The 19,843-nt window shown below is 39.5% G+C and overlaps 1 protein-coding gene across 1 annotated transcript in view; it reads right to left on the bottom strand.

The window, feature by feature from the left end:
• The window catches only part of NRG3 (neuregulin 3), a 1,575,924-nt gene that overhangs the window by 493,452 nt on the left and 1,062,629 nt on the right, over positions 1-19,843 (bottom strand). The window lies entirely within an intron of this gene.

Here is a 19,843-nt window from a genome sequence, read left to right as displayed (position 1 = left end):
TTCCACTGGATTAGGTCTTTTGGAATCAGGTTTGATATATTTAGAAGGAAAAGCAAGTGTGAAATATGAATGTTTTTACTGTCATTATTTCTATTCCATGATAATGCAGAGCACATCTCTAAAAATACCACTTATTTTGAAGACAAATGCTGAACAACTTTTGTACTTGTGGCAACCTGCACTAACTTTTTCAAGGTATGCAGATTAGTTTAATAAGAAATGCCTGTTAAGATGTTTTGCAGTTTAACAAAACAGATTTATGTTTCCATGCATGAAAAAATATCACACTTCCCAAAGCTATTCACTGTTTTCGTTAAAAAAAAAAACTCCATTTTTGTCAAAATGCAAATGCATAAAAAGCATCCAGCATACAAAAAATGATGTGGATTTCTTTTGTGCTGAATAACATAGCATTTACTGCACAATTGTAGGTCCTTTGGTATTTATGGAAATCTGGTATGTACTGCTGCTGTAACTCCAAATGAGTTAAGTGCATTCTTGTAGCTAATAATGCTTAGAACAAGGTGAACAAAACAAATGTAGTTCAGGTCAGATGTTTAAGAGAGGCGTGCGTGTGTGTGTGTGTGGGGGTCTGTCTGTCTGTAAGTAAGTGTTCATTCATGTATGTATGCCAAGACGACAGCATATCATAATGCACTAGCAGCATCAGGACTCGGTGGTGTGAACATTGACTGTAGATGATGATGGCTGTTGATGTGACACCCTGACCCCATGTGCCAAAATTAGAAACTGGGAATTGTGAATGGATAGATGATAATGCACTAAACAATCCTCCTACAAACAGGATTACATAGTCTGTTAGTTTCCTGAATCCTGGCCATAGCATTAATTGAATACTTAACAGTCCAGCATCATATACAGGCTCATCCAGCTTAATGTATTACATATACTTTAAAATATATTTGATCTCTATAAATGTAAAACGATTTTCACTATTTCATCCTCATTTTAAGCTGAGGCAATTTCAGTTTTGTGGCAGAAAACAGTATTAGAAACAATGAAAGAAATGTAAAACGCACCAGTGCAAACAGAAGTAGAGTCAGGTATGGTACATTAATCCACAGACATCTTCACCAGTTAGAATGGAGATGAGAGATGTTTCTGGGGTTCAGGCTTATAGATGTCAATAAAGAGGACAGAACTTTCAGACCATGCAAACAAATCACTTAAAAATAAGGTCTGATTGAAAAATATTATTGTGTGTTTGAAATCAGTGTTGATAATGCAAACAATAATACTTGAAGAAGAGAGGGAGATACAAAAAAGTAATATGCATGATATGTAAATATATTTTCAGGATATGAAGCCAGTGAAAAGGCATATAGGGAAAGATGACCCAGGTTTGATTACTAGCTCAAGTATTTGAGGGTCTGCTTCACATTGTCGAAGGCCGACAATATCAAAGCTGATATTGTCGGCACCAGATTAGCGAAAGCAAAAAAACATTGAACGTTTAAATGGAAATCTCCGTAAGGGGAGATTTCCATTTAGTTCAATGTAGTGCGGTCCTGGAGTTGGTATATTTAAGTAGGGGGTGCAGGGGGGCTTGCCCACCTTCTTGCAAAGGTAAGCTTTTATATATTTTTGTTTTTGGGCATTTTTTTTTTATCTTTCGATGTTTCAGAATTCGATGATATGGTGTCGACTATATTAGATTCGATATTCTGAAACTTCGATAAGATAATATAAACACAGTATTTGATGCACTGTTGTGCCCAATCAAGGGTAGGTGCATGCTTAGGCACATTAAGCAGCCCAAGCACTCTCTGGGGGGGGGGGGGGGGGGCTAGAAAGTCAACTGCAGATTGGGTGCTGTGGCTTGCTGATATCAGCTCCCTGCAGACATGAGAAACAGACTGGCATGTTACACCCATTGCATTTCCTATATACAGGGTGTTCAACTGCAAAATATACACAATGGAATCACCACCAAAACACAAAGCTGCCAGGAAACTTCAATAAGTGTACCACCACCTTCTATGAGAGGACGAGAGTTTATTCACAACATAGAGACATCCATGAGAAATTAAATGTCTGTTATTATTTTATATTTTATAATTATTGTGTTAGCATATTAGAGTTTACAGAGACTGGTTAGGTATACGTACAAACATTTAATTTATGACTGCTGCTTTAAGAAGTTTAATGACTCAGACAATGTGACAGCTGATAAAATTGGCGCCAGATTTTGAATTTAAGGCGTTTACAGGACAATGTTGGTGTTCTGATGAAGCTCACATACAGTGAGTGAAAAACCTGTCAGTTCTGTTTTTATGGATGTTTTTATATTGAATTTATTTTTTTACCTCATGGATGTGTCTATGTTGTGAATAAACTCTCATCCTCTCATAGAAGGTGGTGGTACACTTATATACAGGGTGTTATTTACAGACACACAGTGAAGGGAAGGATCGGACATAAAACAAATCCCTCCTTGCAAGCAACATGATATGGATCCAAGATGCCTTGATCTCCTAAAATCTTATTGGGGCAAGTCTGGGGGAGACCAGCAGGAGCACATAGACCCATCCAGTGAGGAGATGACTTTGTGTCCACTGTACACAAACAGACACACACACACACACACACACACACACACATATATATATATATATATATATATATATATATATATATATCATCACCATCAGCAGCAGCCACCCTTTTTCCCATTTCCTACATGAGGTTGGGGTATCGTCTTAACTGTTGCCATCTCTCTTAATTCAGTGACACTCTCCTGCCTTCTTCAAAACTCATGCCTTACTGTCGCCATCTCTCTTGATTCAGTGACACTCTCCTGCCTTCTTCAAAACTCATGCCTTACTGTCGCCATCTCTCTTGATTCAGTGACACTCTCCTGCCTTCTTCAAAACTCATGCCTTACTGTCGCCATCTCTCTTGATTCAGTGACACTCTCCTGCCTTCTTCAACACTCATGCCTGACTGTTGCAGATCTTCTTTCACACAATCCATCCACCTCTTTGCTGGACATCCTCACTTCCTCTTACCTTCTTCCTGTCTGTCCCAAAACTTCTTCACCAGATTTTCTTCTTTTCTGCACGTGTGTCCAAACCATCTTTCTCTTTGGTCTTTTCTGCAACTGGAGCTACTTTGGCTTCTGCTCTTATGTCCCCATTTCTTTGTCTGTCCCACACTGTGAATCCTACCACCCTTCTCAGGCACTTCATTCCCATCACCTCTAGCTTCTTTATCTGCTCTGCCTTTACTGCACAGGCTTATGTACTATATAGTAGCATTGGTTGCACCACTGTCTTGTACACCTTACTTTTAAGCTTCTTTGGCATTCTTCTGTCATAGACTACACATGAAACTCTATGCCAGTTGGTTGCAACCCCTCTGATTCTAGCTTTGACCTCTTTATTCAGACCACCCTTCACTTCAACCACTCCTCCCAGATACTTGAAGATATTTACCTGTTCCACTATCTTCCCTTTTATCTCAATTCTTAACTTCTGATTTCCAAAATTTCCTGCCATTACCACTGTCTTATCTGTACTTAGTTTCATCCCTTGTCTTCAGTTTTGCATTCCATTCCCCTATCCCTTGCTATACTTCTTGTTCAGAGTCTGCCTGTAATGTCACATCATCTGAATACAGTAACTTTGTTGATCTGTCCCCTCCAACCTGTTTGTTAATGTAGTCCATCACCAGTATGAATAGCAATGAGCTCAAAGTTTAACCTAGTGTACAACCACTCGCACTGGGAACCCATCTGTGAGGCCGAGCACTGTTCGTATTTGAGTACTTGTACATAGCCTGCCCTAATTCTACCAATGTTTCTAGGACTTTGAACCAATACAGTACTATCAGCTTTCTTGGGACCTTGTCATATGCTTTCTCCAAGTGTAGAAATACCCAGTTGGGCTCTTTCCTCGTCTCTAGCTTCTTCTCAACTACCTGTCTCACTGCAAACATCAGGTCAGTTGTGCTGCATCCTGATCTGAATCTGAACTGCTCATCTCCCATCTTACATTCTACTACTCTGCATATCCATTTATCAATCATCCTCTCCAGAACTTTCATGCAATGTGATAGTAGTTTGATGCCCCTGTGCGGCCCATGGTTGTGGATGCCCACTTTGTTCTTGTACACTGGCACAAGTATACTTATTCCCCAGTCATCTGGGATACGCCTTTCTCTCCACGCTGCTATGAGTCCCCTCAGGAGCTATTCCTCCCCATCTTACCCAACATCTTAATCATGTCTGCTGTGACCTCATCTGAGCCTGCTGCTTTTCCTGACTTCATTTTCCTTACACTGCTGTTCTTACTTCTTCTAGGGTGGGCTCCTATTCTTCACTCATCATAGGCTGTTTCTGGGGCAGTACAACTTTTGTGGGGTTTTCTTCATTCAGAAACTGCTGGAAATACTCCTTCCATCTGCCCTTGATGTCCTGTGGACTGGTGAGCAGGTTGTTGCTGGCATCCCTTATGAAGGGTGTTTGGCTATCTTTTTTATCTTTCTGTCTTAGCCTTGCAACCTGATATAGTTTCTTTGTACCACCTACTGAGTCACTTTTCAGAAGTTGGTAGAGTGCCTCTGATGCCCTGGTCTTTGCTATTGAAACTCCTTTCTTAGCTTCTTTGTTAGCCAATCAGTATTCCTTCCTGGCCTGGTCAGTCTTTTCTATCTCCCAATTTTTCCTACACTCCTTTCATTTGATCACTTCCTGGACTTCTGTATTTCACCACCAGCTTTCCTTATGTACCTTATCTCCATACCCTGGCTCAGCCACATATCTGTTCTGTAGTCCTAACACAGGCTGTTTTGAGCCACTGCCATTCTTCAACTACACCTATTTTCTCCTCTTCTTGGGGTGCTAGAGCCCTGAGTAATTCCTTGAACTATTGTACTTTCTCTCCAGTGAACATCCAGGGCTTCAGGCTGGTCTCTGTTGACCTTAGAGCCTTCTCTGATCACTGCTTGCAGCTGATTGTGGCAACCAGTGGTTTACGCTGTGGGACGACTTTGCAATCATAGATTCTACCTCAGTGCCTTTTCCTTACTAGGAGGAAGTCTGGCGTCTCCTTCTTTATTCCTGTTGCCCTACCTGTATGGCCTCAGACAGTCCTCATATCATGTTTTGTCTATCACAGTATGTGCATTCAAGTCATACATTATCAATACTAATTCATGTTGTCCTGCTTTATCTAGTAGGTCCTGCAACTGCTGTCTGAATGCACTCTTTTCCTCACTATCACAACCTTGCTGCGGGGCATAGGCTGAGATTATGAATACTGCCCTATCATTACACTGGAGTCTAATTGCCATGAGTCTGTCACTAATTCTGATGATATCCCTTCACTGCCTTCTGAATCCTCTCTTTCACAACAATTCCCACACCATTTCTAGACTGTCCCCCTGCTGAGTAGTAGACTCTGGATCACAAGCCAAGTGGCTTTGTTGTACTGCCCTTCCATCTTGTCTCTTGGATACACAGAATGTCCAGCCTACTTCACATCATCATGTCATCCTCTTCCAAGCTACGTCCTGTCCATAAACCTACATTAAGTGTAGCAATTCTCAGTTCATGTTTGGCAGGTTGATTGTTTTTATGTCCAGCTTTCACTCAACAGAGCTATCCAAGGTAACCCCGGCTGTGCAACTAGACACAGGCTGGCCAGTAGCTTATTGACCCAGAGCTGCTGGGCTTTATGGTGGGCACACACTGGCCAATAGGGCCAGATACTGTCCTCCCACCATTAACATGAGTCCCTGGTGTAGGTTGGAGTCGGCCAGGTCCTCAACCCACTTATCACTAGTAACCACCCATACCCATTTTGGTGACTTTAGTCAACATGACCAAATCACCTACAGCCATATTTTACACCATCAAGTGGCTAGCCCTGCCATGGCACTCAGTCTGTGATCCATGTTCTCCTATCTTGAGGATACTGCGCACCACAGTAGATGCCCAAAGCAATTGGTCAGTACAACTCTTCCCCTATAGGGCAACTCAGCATGTTTTTAGGAGGTGGGAGGGAACCCACAGAAACAACATGCAAACTCCAATAAGCATTGGTTGGAGGTCAGGATTGAACCTTGTACCTTGTGCATGGCAGGCAAAGACCTTAACTATTATGTCAACTGGTCTAATATATATGGGAGGCAAAGACCTTAACTATTATGCCAACTGGTCTAATATATGTATATATGTGTGTGTGTGTGTGTGTGTGTGTGTGTGTGTGTGTGTGTGTGTGTGTGTGTGTGTGTGTGTGTGTGTGTGTGTGTGTGTATATGTGTCTTCTTCTAATAACTGACTGTCACATAGCCAACTTTCATATAACTGAGATGAAAAGAACAAAAATGCAGAAACCTGAATCTTACCTTTTTACTAGGGTAAGTAAATACTTGGCAGACTGTGAACGAAACTAACACTGAGGTACGTATAACCCACTCCAGGATCACACTATAATGGAGAACAGGGCATGTCGGCCAAGTGTTTACTAACACTCATAAAATGCTGCCATTCTGGTTTCTGCATTTTCATTCTTTTCGTCTTGGTTATATGAAAGTCAGCTATGTAACAGTCAGTTATTAGAAATAGGCCTATATATATATATATATATATATATATATATGGGTCTAGGACATTCCACTGAAAGTCAAATTAGTGTGCACTTTTCACTGAAAGCTCAATTCACTGAAAACTCAATTCACTGAGGCTATGCCCCCCCACAACCCCCAATGTGGGGGGTGGTGCCCCTCACCCCCCTTACTATATATACTAACTACAGGGTCACACTACAGTGGGGAAAAGGCCATATATAACTTTCAGTGAAATGTGTTTCAGTGAATTGTGCTTTCAGTGATTTGTTTTCAGTCATTTGAGTTTCAGTGAAATGTGCATTCAGTGAAATGTCCTAGACCCATATATATGGTCCATGATCTCTGTCAAAAAGCTCCTAGCACTGAATAATAGCCATTCCCGGTAATACCTTAAACAATAAAAAGAGAGCACTGAGCCTGTCTGCACCAGCTGTTGAATTAGATGCTGGAAGTGGTGATCGGTGTTCAGAAACGTATGCTTCGGTAAAGTGCAGTTTCATTGAAATGCACTTTCAGAGGTTTGGAGTCCACAATGTGAGTTTCAGTAATGTGTGTATTCGTTGAAAGAAAGTAAACCCATATATGTGTGTGTGTGTGTGTGTGTGTGTGTGTGTGTGTGTGTGTGTGTGTGTGTGTGTGTGTGTACATGTATGTGTCCAAGAGTTGAATGAAATACCTTTTCTATGAATTCATGTAAGAAACGCAGTTTATGTAGAACTTTCAGATTGTTCAATGGGTTAGAATACCAGTTTCTGGGATAGTGAATAGTTCAGCTACACTGAGTGTATGTTTAGAGTTACTGCATTCGATTAATTCAAAATATGTACATAGTATTTTAGCAGGAATTGAGGAAGTCAGTGTATGGTTTGTCTGAATGCTTTGTCAGTAATTCATTAGTTCGGGACATTTTTTGCATGCATGTTGTGCAACCAAGGAGCTGGAATATACAAGTATGAGCTTTGTTCCTCACATCAAGGAATGCAGCATGACTTGCTCCTGCAAAATATATCTGTATCTATTGCTATCTATATTTTTTAATTTCTCCAAGTCTTCTGGGTTTCTTATACCACAACAGGAATGGACCCCATTCCTAAGTCAAAGTATGATTAAAGTTCATGAAATTAATATTGTTTCAGTCTTTCATGTTAGCCAGAAGTACTCTTTGCAGCACCAGCAATGTGCCCAATAAACACTGTTTCTGCAATTCATATGGAGTTACATGTATCAGTAACATATCTAAGTACAATTGTAAATAAGACCCATTACTCCTACTACAATTGGAACTGTCTGCATATCCTTTTTCCACATTGCCCTTGTTTCTGCCTGCAAATCCTGGTATTTTATGACTTTGTGCCTGTCTGTATGTAAGACACTGTAGGCACTGGCAATTTCAATGATCAATGTTACTTTTGTCTTCTTTTCATGGACTACTATATATGGTTTTCTTGCATCTATTTTTGAACTGTTGGTAATGGGTGATCTCATGTGATATATACTTCATCATTTTCTATAATGCTTTGTGGCTTATGTTCCTAGTGCTTTTCAGTTACTTCAGTATTATAATTCTTGTACACTCCCCAATGCAACAGTCTTGCCACATTATTATATCTTTCAGCATACAGTCCTTCTGCCATTAGTATATCACAACCAGCAACAAGATGTGCAACTGTTTCCAGTTCTGTTTTACAAAAGCTACATTTGTCTGTTTCTCCCACATGTTCAACGGACTTTGTAAATCAATGTTTACCTAGTCCACTATCTTGGGTTACCAATATTAACCTTTCATCTTTTGGTTTAAATTCACCTCTCTTTAACCATTCCTGTACTCGATCATGATCAACATGAGGTTGTTCCAAGAGTTTTCTATACTTGCAATATATTTATGCATTTTCCACATTTCTTGCCGTCTCATCTGATCCTTCACCTTATATTCTTTTTTTGTTTTTTGGCACATTCACTTGCTCCTGATTTTTATCTACTTCTGGTTTGATTTCCATTCCCGTTTGACACCAATATGGTTCTGCTAAACTAATCAGGGAAGACATCTTAGACTTATTCTCCTCACATATTAAACATTTCACTATGTTTGGATTTTGTGAGGTTAGCAGATATACGTAGGCAAAACTGCTATACAACTGGTTGCATGTTACAGACCACCCTCCCAATCTCAAGAACCCCACTCAGCCTTCCTGAAGACATTGGAAGATATGAATGTCTCACCAAATACCATCATATTGGGAGACTTCAACTACCCTAACATAGACTGGGTGCACTATTCTAGCCCCAACACCCTAGCCCAAAGGTTCCTGGAATTCATAAACTCAAATGCAATGGAACAGCTAGTCACCTCTCCCACAAGGGGGGATAATATACTAGACCTGATCATTACAAACATGGGGACAAAATGCTCCACACCGGAAGTATTCCCCTCACTGGTGAGATCTGACCACAAACTAATCACCCTGGATATACATTTACCACCTCCACCCCCAGCACAAAAGACTACAGTGAGAAACTTCTCAAAAGCCGACTTTACACTTCTCAAGACTGAGATGGTATCATTTAAGCGAACAGGGCCAATGGAAACCACATCCCACAATGCTGAATCCTACACAAATGCTTTCTACGGACATCTCCAAGAATGCATGGATCGTGCAATCCCAGATAAAACCAAGACCCTCTCCACCAAAGGAAAGCATCCTGTCTGGTGGACCCCAGCCATAAACAAATTGTATAACAAAAGAAGGAAGCTACTGCAAGATAGATCAAAATCCCATAAAGGGAAGGCATCTCTGATCAGCACTAGTAGAAAGCTACGTTCTCTCATAAAAACACCCAAGGCCAACTTTGAGAGAAAAATCGCCAAGGACACTAAAGATAACCACAAGGCATTCTTCAGTTATGTTAGAAACCTGGGCGGAAACCCTCAGATATGCTCAGAGTTAGTACACAACGACAAAAACTTTACCGAACCCACAGATATTGCCAACATTCTGGCAGACAGGTTCATTGCAAATTTCTCCCCTCCCTCATCCCCAAAAGAAGAAATACTCATCCCAGCTGAATGTAACCTCCCTGTCATCTCTGATGTCCAGGTGAGACCCGCCCTCAGCAAAGCAAAAAACACAGCATCTATGGGACCTGATGGTATCCCCAGCTGCGTGATACGTGAACTCCAAGAGGAGCTAAACCCGCATATAAAAATGTTATTTAACCTTAGCCTTACTACAGGATATGTACCTAAACACTGGCGTACAGCAACAGTGGTCCCACTCCACAAGGGAGGCTCCACTACAGACCCTGGGAACTACCGCCCCATAAGCTTGACCAGCCTGGTTTGCAAAGCTATGGAAAGAATTATTATGGAACTCATAAACAACGACATTGGGGACCTACAGACACTTGATCCCACCCAGTTCATCTTTGTAAAGGGCAGATCCTGCCTTTTGAACCTGGTTGACTTTTTTGAAACAGTCACTAGAGCCATTGATGAGGGCAAGGCAGTCCATACAGCCTACCTGGACTTGGCTAAAGCCTTCGACACAATACCCCACTCGGGGATCATAGATAAGCTAAACAGCTTAAATGTAAATCCATATGTCACAAGATGGGTTGCAAACTGGCTAAAGAACAGAACCCATAAAGTCAAGATTGCAGGAGCCATGTCAGACTCAAAGCCAGTCACAAGTGGTGTCCCACAGGGCTCTGTCCTGGGACCCCTCTTGTTCGGCATTTACTTCTCAGATGTGAAAGCAAACATGGGAGGGTTGTGGCTGACAAAGTTCACAGATGACTGCAAACTAGGTGCCATAGTCGATACACCAGCTGACACATGCATCCTACAGAAAGGCCTCACCGAAACGGACAACTGGTGCCGGAATCATGGCCTTAAACTGAATGCCAAGAAATGTATAGTCATCCCCTTTGGGAAAAACAAAGTACCCACAAATTATCACATAGACAGTAACCCACTGAGTACTGAAAAAGTAATCAGAGACCCGGGGACTCAAGTTGATAGTGACCTCTCATTTGACACCCACGTTGCCAAAGTGGTTAGAAAGACTTTCTACCTTGCCCACCTTATCATGAAGGGGTTCACATCCAGATCAAAGGAGGTCATCGTGCCCCTGTACTCCTCCCTTATCAGGCCCATGATTGAGTACAATGCCCCATTTGGTATGTAGCTCACCTGGCACTTACAACAGCTGGAGAGACCCCAGAAGTACCTCGCCAAGAGGATCAAGGGTCTCCAACATATGTCATATGCTGCCAGGCTAAAGAAACTCCAGCTCTATTCAGTAGCATACTGCCTGCTCAGAGGTGATCTGTGCCTGACGTACAAGGCCATGTCCAACCAGGAATTGATGGGCATGCTCCACCTCAAAAAATCCAAATCCATAAGAACCACGAGAGCCAAAGATTTAAACCTCAGTACAAACATGAACAGAACATGCTGGAGGGACAAATTCATAACTCAGAGGCTTCCCATACTCTGGAACAAAATCCCAGTCCATGTTAGGCAGAGCCCCTCACTAACTCTCTTCAAGAGAAATCTTGACGAGTGGATGGGAGATCGTAGGTTTACCCCGGGGGTCACCCCTGTGTCGCTACTTGACAGAGGCACAGTAAACTAATTTTAATAAGTAAGGGGGTCTTCAATGTGTCACTACTAGACAAAGGCACAGTATTCTAAATTTATTCTATACACCTTAGTACCACTACATGGGGTGGCGAAAGCCACATCTCTAGGGCTAGGCTTGCAAATGCCCCAGGGCAGATAGCCTAGTACTAAACTATGAAACTATGAAACTATATATGCAGTCTTATGATTGCAGATCTATACGTGTAATCAGTTACAAGGAGGCCCATACCTCCTTCATAACAGGAAATATATAGTCTTGGTATGCACTGATTTTTATAAATCATTTGATGAGCATGAAGCATCCTTCTTGTTTTCCTATCTAATCTATATAACACCTTTTGGGACCAGTCAGTCACTCCAAAACTGTAAGTTAGAACAGGAGCAAATTGGTTTATAGCTTGAACTTTGTTCCTAGATCAACACTATTTTCTGTATTAATTTTAGTCTTCTAAAATATTATTTAATAAGTTTTATTCACATTTTTTCATGTTTTATTGTTAATCCTTCATCAAATCCCAAATATTTATATGCTCCTGCTTGCTCAAGTTCCTTTATATCACATTCCTGTCCCAGACTGAAGCTTTCTTTTTGCTGCAACTTTCCTGCTTTAAAGGTTGCTTTTGCACAATTGTCAAGACCAACTGACATTCTTATATCATCTGAAAAAGTTTTGACCACTTGCAGTTGTGCTTTCAGTGCCTCATCTGATGAACTATACAGTTTTAAATCATCCACAAGAAGAAGATGAGAAGTCTTTATACTTTGTTGTTTTCTGGGAGACAAATTGTAGCCATGACCTAATCTGTTAAGTACGCAGCTTAAGGGCAAAACAAAAGAGCAGTGGTAACAAATAGTCATCCTGGAATAATAAGTTGTCCTTTATCATGGCTTAACTGTTTTATGGTCACTGTAATGTAATAGATCAATGTAGGGTGTATCTTATACATTTTTAAGCACTATTTTATCCATGATTGTGAGATACTATCAAATTCCTTTTTTGTAGTCTATCCATGCCATACTTGGATTCTTCTCCTTCCATATGACTTTCTTTTGTTACCTTTTTATTCTGTTGTCATGATTGAGTCTTCCTCTAAATGACTATAACCTCTGAAGGCATCAATTCCAGTATATATTTTATACATCGTCAGAAGGCATGTTGTTGGTCTATAGTTTTTAGGATAGCTTACGGGTTCGCTGTTAAGGAAGAGTATTGTTTTTCCTGTTTTTAACCAGGTTGGTATCTGTTCGGGGTGCACAAATAAATAGTTCTTACTCATGACTAACTTTTCATGTAAAGATGTCAATATTTTTAGCCAGAACTTAGGTACTGCATCTGGGCCTGGGGTTTTCCAATTAGGGGCTTTTCTTAACTTTTTTTTCAATCTGTCTGGCCATTATTTCATCCCATTTCATATTGTGTGCATTTGAACTTCTTATTCTTTCTTTTACTTCTTTGATTTATTTAGCATCTTTGTTATGACATACAGGATCTTCATAGATATTTCTTCTTTTTTTGGTGGTGTTTCAATTCATTTTGCTTTTTTTCCCAATTCTCTATAAAACTTTTTTGGTGTCATCAATAAATTGCTTATTTTGTACTTTTCCCTTATGTTTATCTGCATATCGTCTAGGTTTTTCTGCCTGTGCTGATATTTTTAGTTTATTATTTGTGATAGTGCATGATAGATCCTGATTTCTTCTGATACTGCATATCACTTTTATCACATCTATCTTTTTGAGTATTTCTGTTGATCTGTTCCCTCTTCTATAACTTTTCTAACAGTGACATTTCTTGCCTTAATTGCTTTATAGTTTCCTCTATTTGATACTTCCATGATGACATTTAATTTCTCCCCTTGCTGTCCCTTACTGCCTAGTGTTTTTGTGATAAGACTTTATCAGTTATTAATTTAGCTGCACAGTAATGTATCCTATTTACTTCTGTTGTATCTCATGAATCTCTATGAAGAGTCCTAATTACTGTGTTCATTTGTTTTATCAGACTACTAACGTTTGGGGTTTTATTGGCTTTCTGTAGCCTATTTCTTTTATTGATCTTAATATGTCTGTCCATCTCTACTAAACTGAGCAACTCTTCTCTTCGATCATTTTCCTCTAAACTGAGGCACATTCTTTGTTCTCCATTTCTTGTGGGCATTCTATAGAAAGTTCCAGTGCATCTTCCTGTGACACATTCTCTTCAGTTCCAACTTCTCCACAGCATTGACTGCATTAGAATTGCCACAGTTTCCTGTTCCGACCCTTGCTTTTCACCTCCACTGAACTTGTATACTGGTTTCTTATGGAAGTCTGCAAAGCATCTTCATATAGTAACTGATCAAGTTTTTCCTGCTTCACTGGTTTCTTCTTAATTTGGTGACCCATTGCTCTATCCTGCTGTGATGTTATCAAAGTTATATTTTCTATACAAAATCCTTCACTTTGCAAGTAATCCATAACCTCAGTTTCTATTTAACTTCTCCATTACTAATCCTCGTTTCTACTTTTCCTCTTTGTTTTATTTTTTTATACTGTAACATTTTCCATATCCAGATGTCTTTGCCTGTATTTCTCTTCAAATATCTTTGGTGCTGCTCTTTTTGTATTGATTAGTTTTGCTTTCTCCTTTGCATAAATGTTGACCCATATTAATTTTTTTTTTCTTTCCCAGGGCCATATTACAGAGACAGATATAGATGTAGATGTAGATATAGATATAGATATAGATATAGATATGGATATAGATATTGATATAGATATAGATATAGATATAGATATAGATATTGATATATATATAGATATAGATACAGATATAGATATACATGTAGATATAGATATGGATATAGATATAGATATTGATATAGATATAGATATGGATATAGATATTGATATAGATATAGATATAGATATAGATATAGATATAGATATAGATATAGATATAGGTATTGATATAGATATAGATATAGATACAGATATAGATATACATGTAGATATAGATATGGATATAGATATAGATATTGATATAGATATAGATATGGATATAGATATTGATATAGATATAGATATAGATATAGATATAGATATAGATATGGATATAGATATTGATATAGATATAGATATAGATATAGATATAGATATAGCTATAGATATAGATATTGATATAGATATAGATATAGATACAGATATAGATATACATGTAGATATAGATATATGTATGCATGTCTGTATCTCTCTCTTTCTCTATCTGGGGTGGTTCACAAGATCAAATGCTTTGTTTATAGGATCATAGGAAGTTACTAGGCTATTTTCCCTGAGGCCCTTATAAGAACAGCTAAGAGTTTAGCCCATGCATAGACAAATCAGCACCCAATGCCCCTGTCCAGCACAGTATTTAGATCAATGAAGAGGGAGCCAGTGAGCAGTCCTTCATCTATAACAATAGTGTTTCTTAATTTTTCTAAGATATTCTCTACAGTGAAAAGTCCTTTATCCATATAAAGTGTGTTTCTTAGTTTTTCTAAGCTATTTTCTACAGTGAGTAGGACGAAGGCATGTCTAAAGTTGCTGGAAAGGTGAGCCTGGGGGACTTCTGCAGTGGTTTAACTAGCTCTTCTGGTTCATCACTACCTTGTGTAAATGATTCCTTTGCAGAGACGGTCACTGTATAGCAATTTGATTGGGCAGATGATATCTTCTTGGCATTATGAGATAAACCAGACTACTGAGGCATCCAAAGGTATGTTATCTAGGACAGTAGATATGCCCTTGTTTTTTAATGCTTTCAAGAAGAAATGAGGCGAGTCTGGGGTTCTAGCTATGATGGATGTGGAAAATGGTTCCAGGATACTGGGGCGAGTGTGGGTTAGGCACTGGGGATTGTAATGTTTGGCGGGTAGAGACAGGGATAGAGAGAGAATTGTTTTAGGAAATTGTGAGGGGTCAGAAAGGATGGAAATGTCATTAGGATTTGGTTGTCAGTTGTTGCTTTAATCCCTTTTATTTTGTTCATGACAATACAGAACTCTGTAGAGTTATTAAGGAGAATCATTTGTGAATGCTGCATATATTTGGATTTGTACCTCCTTGTGGCTTTTTGGGAAATTTAGTATGATAAACTGGTCTATGTTAACTAAAAATGCGTCATTTCCCCATGTATGAGCCATGCTTTGTACCTAAGCTTGTAGGGGATTTGAGCTATTTAGCAAGTCATTGGTTCAGACTAGGCTGTAATAGTTTAATATATGTAGTGAAATACTTGGCTTGTAGCCTCCGAAGAAGGTCAGTTAATGTTTAGGTGATTGTGACTGACACAGATGATAGTTTTTGGAAAAGGGCGTCAGTGTTTTTCTGAGTATTTCGTCTGTTGGTTATTACTGAGAGTCAAGGTAGAAGCTGGGGGGGGTGCATTTGAAAGGTTATAGCAAAGAGAAGAATGATGAAGGGAGATAGGATTCTAAAAAAAGAAATTGGATCTGGGAAGACAGTTTAGGCAAAATGAAGATGGAAGCAGTCGCCAAAGGAAAGGTAAGGTCTGGTGAAATCATTCACTAATTGAATGCGTTGATGTGAAGTAAAGATGATCCACACCTTGTTGGACTGGTTAGGGGCACGTTTATGTTCAACTCTCCAGGAACTTTCATACTGTTGCTATGATTAAGGTTATTACGTTTTTCAAATAAAAGTGATAAGAAGTTAGAATGAGAATGAGGGGTGACAGGAATGCTACTCTAAATATATCTTTTTCAATATTTATTAAGTATATTTATGCAAGCCAGTTTGGGCTGCTGTCACCTTGGGATGAAAACTGTAAATATATGGAAATGTTTAGCTTTATTTTTCTTAATAGTAATGGTCCCATTCCAGCCCTGAATCCAGGTCTACCACTGAGCACATATTTGTAGCCTGGGGAGGGATAACTTATGTGGGGGGACTATGTTTTTAGCCAGGATTGTATGATTGCAAGAATGCCTGAGTTGTGGGTGTGGATGAGTATATGATGTTGATCTAACATGGTTGGTTAGTTACCTTCATTTATTAGTGTGAGTTTAGAAAGGTGTTGTATGTGTAGTTATTAATGGATTGTGGTCCAATGTTTGATTAGAGGTGGCGGTGATGAAGAACATTACTGAGGAAGATGGAAGGAAAGCTTATAAAGATATAGTGAATGGGAGTTGGAGATGTTATTTTGTGGGCAAGAGTGTAAGCGGTAGATGCAGGATAATGTGGGCAGAATGAAGGTAGAAGCTAGAAAGCTGATTAGAGCTTTAACTAAGGTGATGGCAATGGGGAAGGGAGAATATGCTTGCTGTGGACTTTATGGAGGAGTGACTCTAGTGAGTAAAGATGGGAGTATGAATATGATAGAATACTATAAAGTGTAGATAGGAGATGTGAGAGAGAACGCAAGAGAAGAGAAATGTAAAGGGAGATATTTGTGTGGCTAGAGTTGAGGGGTCATGACATTAAACTATGTGTGCAAGCAGTAAGGGAATGTGTAATGAAATTTAAATCTGTGCAGACTGTAGGGGGCACATTGACGACAGGAGATGAGAGGTTGAGGAATTTTAAATTAAATTGAGAATGAAGTATGATAGAATAATGGGGATCTTTATTGTGAAATAAAAGAGATCTGGGAAGCAGGTCAGTGTCGATGTAGGGCAGCAGAGAGGTAATTTCTCATGTTTTTAAGTGAGTGGAAAATATGGGCATGGACAGAGCAGAATAAATGTGGCAAATCCAGAGTGACTGGGGAAGAGAGGCAGGAGAAGAAGGACACAGGCAACTAGTCAGAGCCAGTGCAAGCAATCAGTTTGTGCACATGCATTGTCACCACAATTAGTGAAGCATTGTGCATATGATTTGCCTCAATTAGTGAAGCATTGTGTGCATGCATTGCTACCACAATTAGTAAAGCACTGTGCACGTGCACTGCCACCACAATTAGTGAAGCATTATGCACGTGCATTGCCACCATAATTAGTGAAGTATTTTCAGGAAGGTGAATAAGTACTATTTTTAAAAGGAGAAATTCCCACCACAATGTATTTAGAGAGTTTCAAGTATGCCCCTTGTTTGTATCAGAGGTAAACCAATTCTGTGCTGGCTGTCCTGTAAGACGAAGTTGCACTAATAGTTGGGGGGGGGGGGTGAGGATTTTAATGCAGAACACAGCGGTCTAGGCAGCATGCCAAAACAAGCTGATTGTGTAATTTGACCTCCTGCTTTGTAAGGCCTAGAAATATCTAAGCCTGCAATTAGTACAGTTGCTTTATCTAACAGGAGTAGCAAGGCTGAATATCTACCTTATCCCTTACACCATGTAAGACAGCAGAAGGCTGCATCAGTCAGAAGGGCATACAGCTGTAAACTGGCTTTATCTCATGTGAGCACCATGTCCGTTCTACAGTGGGAAGCTGCATAATGCTATAAGCAGCAGGGATACAGTGGGTGGGTTGGGGGGTGGGGTACCAAAAGTGGGTGTAGAGAGAAAGGAAAAAATGATAAGGTCAGATAACCAGTGAAGACACTGCTTAATAGTTTGGGGTTTTCTCCGGAGACAATTTATTCAGCTGTATCAGTAGATAGTTGAACTGCAGACAGCAGCATTCTACATAATGCAGTGAGTACGTACATCACAGCAGACCATGCTGTCACTACCGTGGAGTAAGTAACTTGAGGTACAAAAATGATAACACAAAGACGTGTTTTAATCAGTAATTCATGGGTAGACCTCTTGTGGAAGGAAAATTATCAGGAAAGACTAAACAGAAAACAGATATTCAAGCTACAAGACCAGGTAGGAAAAGATTAAGTTATAGGATGTAATGAAAGAGAGATTTTATCCACAATAATACTAACAGTAAAATATAACATGCCTGTCAGGCAAGCATCTGAATATCCTAACAGAACAATTCCTAATGTAGCGAAGGCTACAATATTCAGAATGTAGCACAATATTCAGAATGTAGCACAATATTCAGAATGTAGCACAGGTGAATTTGTGCACAAAAATGGAAGATCAGCATGAAGCAAAGATACGACTCAGCACAGCTCCTCATGGTGTCCTGCAGAGTTCTACAAGCAGCAGAGAGTGGAAGAGTGACTTTCCATTGATTTATAAGTATTGTTTTCTGGCTTTCTATTTTCGACTGCTGTATTTTGCCTAAAAAGCAAATTTTTATTACTAAACTAGCTCTGCAAGTTGATTCACTGTATTTCTGTTTGTTTCCAAACTGTTTTGCACTTTAAAAGTTTGTTCATTGCTTAAATTAACTGGTAGGCTACACACTCAAGTGCGCTAGCCGATTTAAAGCATTTACTGTTTGTTACTGAATCTATTTTTTATCTGTTTGTGAAAAAACAAAAAAAAAAAAATATATCCTTGTTTTCCCGCCTTTACTGAACTAGAATAGTCCAGTCTTCAGATTTTGCTGATCTCTGGGCTGTGTCATAGTTCCTGTGTTGTCCATATCCTTATTTGGATAGGAGGAAGCTTCTTTGTTCACCAGTGGGAGTGGGGAGCACTGAGCAGCCTATTTGTCCCTAAAGGAGTGGTTCCAGCCCAGCAACTTGCAGTTTATTGGCCGTTTTGGGCCATTTCCTAGCTCTTTCTAACCCCCTGCTATAAAGCCCGCTTTAGTGCGCTTTTGAGCTTGTATACGACTCAGCACAGCTCCTCGTGGTGTCCTGCAGAGTTCTACAAGCAGCAGAGAGTGGAAGAGTGACTTTCCATTGATTTATAAGTATTTTTTTCTGGCTTTCTATTTTTGACTGCTGTATTTTGCCTAAAAAGCGAATTTTTATTACTAAACTAGCTCTGCAAGTTGATTCACTGTATTTTTGTTTGTTTCTAAACTGTTTTGCACTTTAAAAGTTTGGTTTTGGTTAAATTAACTGGTAGGCTACACACTCAAGTGCGCTAGCCAATTTAAAGCATTTACTATTTGTTACTGTATCTATTTTTTATCTGTTTGTGAAAAAAACAAAAAAAACAAAAAAAAATCCTTGTTTTCCCGCCTTTACTGAACTTGAATAGTCCAGTCTTCAGATTTTGCTGATCTCTGGGCTGTGTCATAGTTCCTGTGTTGTCCATATCCTTATTTGGATAGGAGGAAGCTTCTTTGTTCACCAGTGCGAGTGGGGAGCACTGAGCAGCCTATTTGTCCCTAAAGGAGTGGTTCCAGCCCAGCAACTTGTAGTTTATTGGCCGTTTTGGGCCATTTCCTAGCTCTTTCTTATCTTCTGCTATAAAGCCTGCTTTAGCGCTTTTGCGCTTGTATATGACTCAGCACAGCTCCTCGTGGTGTCCTGCAGAGTTCTACAAGCAGCAGAGAGTGGAAGAGTGACTTTCCATTGATTTATAAGTATTTTTTCTGGCTTTCTATTTTCGACTGCTGTATTTTGCCTAAAAAGCGAATTTTTATTACTAAACTAGCTCTGCGAGTTGATTCACTGTATTTCTGTTTGTTTCTAAACTGTTTTGCACTTTAAACATTTGTTTTTTGCTTAAATTAACTGGTAGGCTACACACTCAAGTGCACTAGCCGATTTAAAGCATTTACTGTTTGTTACTGTATCTATTTTTTATCTGTTTGTGAAAAAAACAAAAAA

This window comes from Protopterus annectens, chromosome 14.part0 (assembly GCF_019279795.1).
Source record: "Protopterus annectens isolate FY-2018-M chromosome 14.part0, PAN1.0, whole genome shotgun sequence".
Taxonomy (NCBI): domain Eukaryota; kingdom Metazoa; phylum Chordata; order Ceratodontiformes; family Protopteridae; genus Protopterus; species Protopterus annectens.
This window is presented reverse-complemented; position numbering and strand designations above follow the sequence as displayed.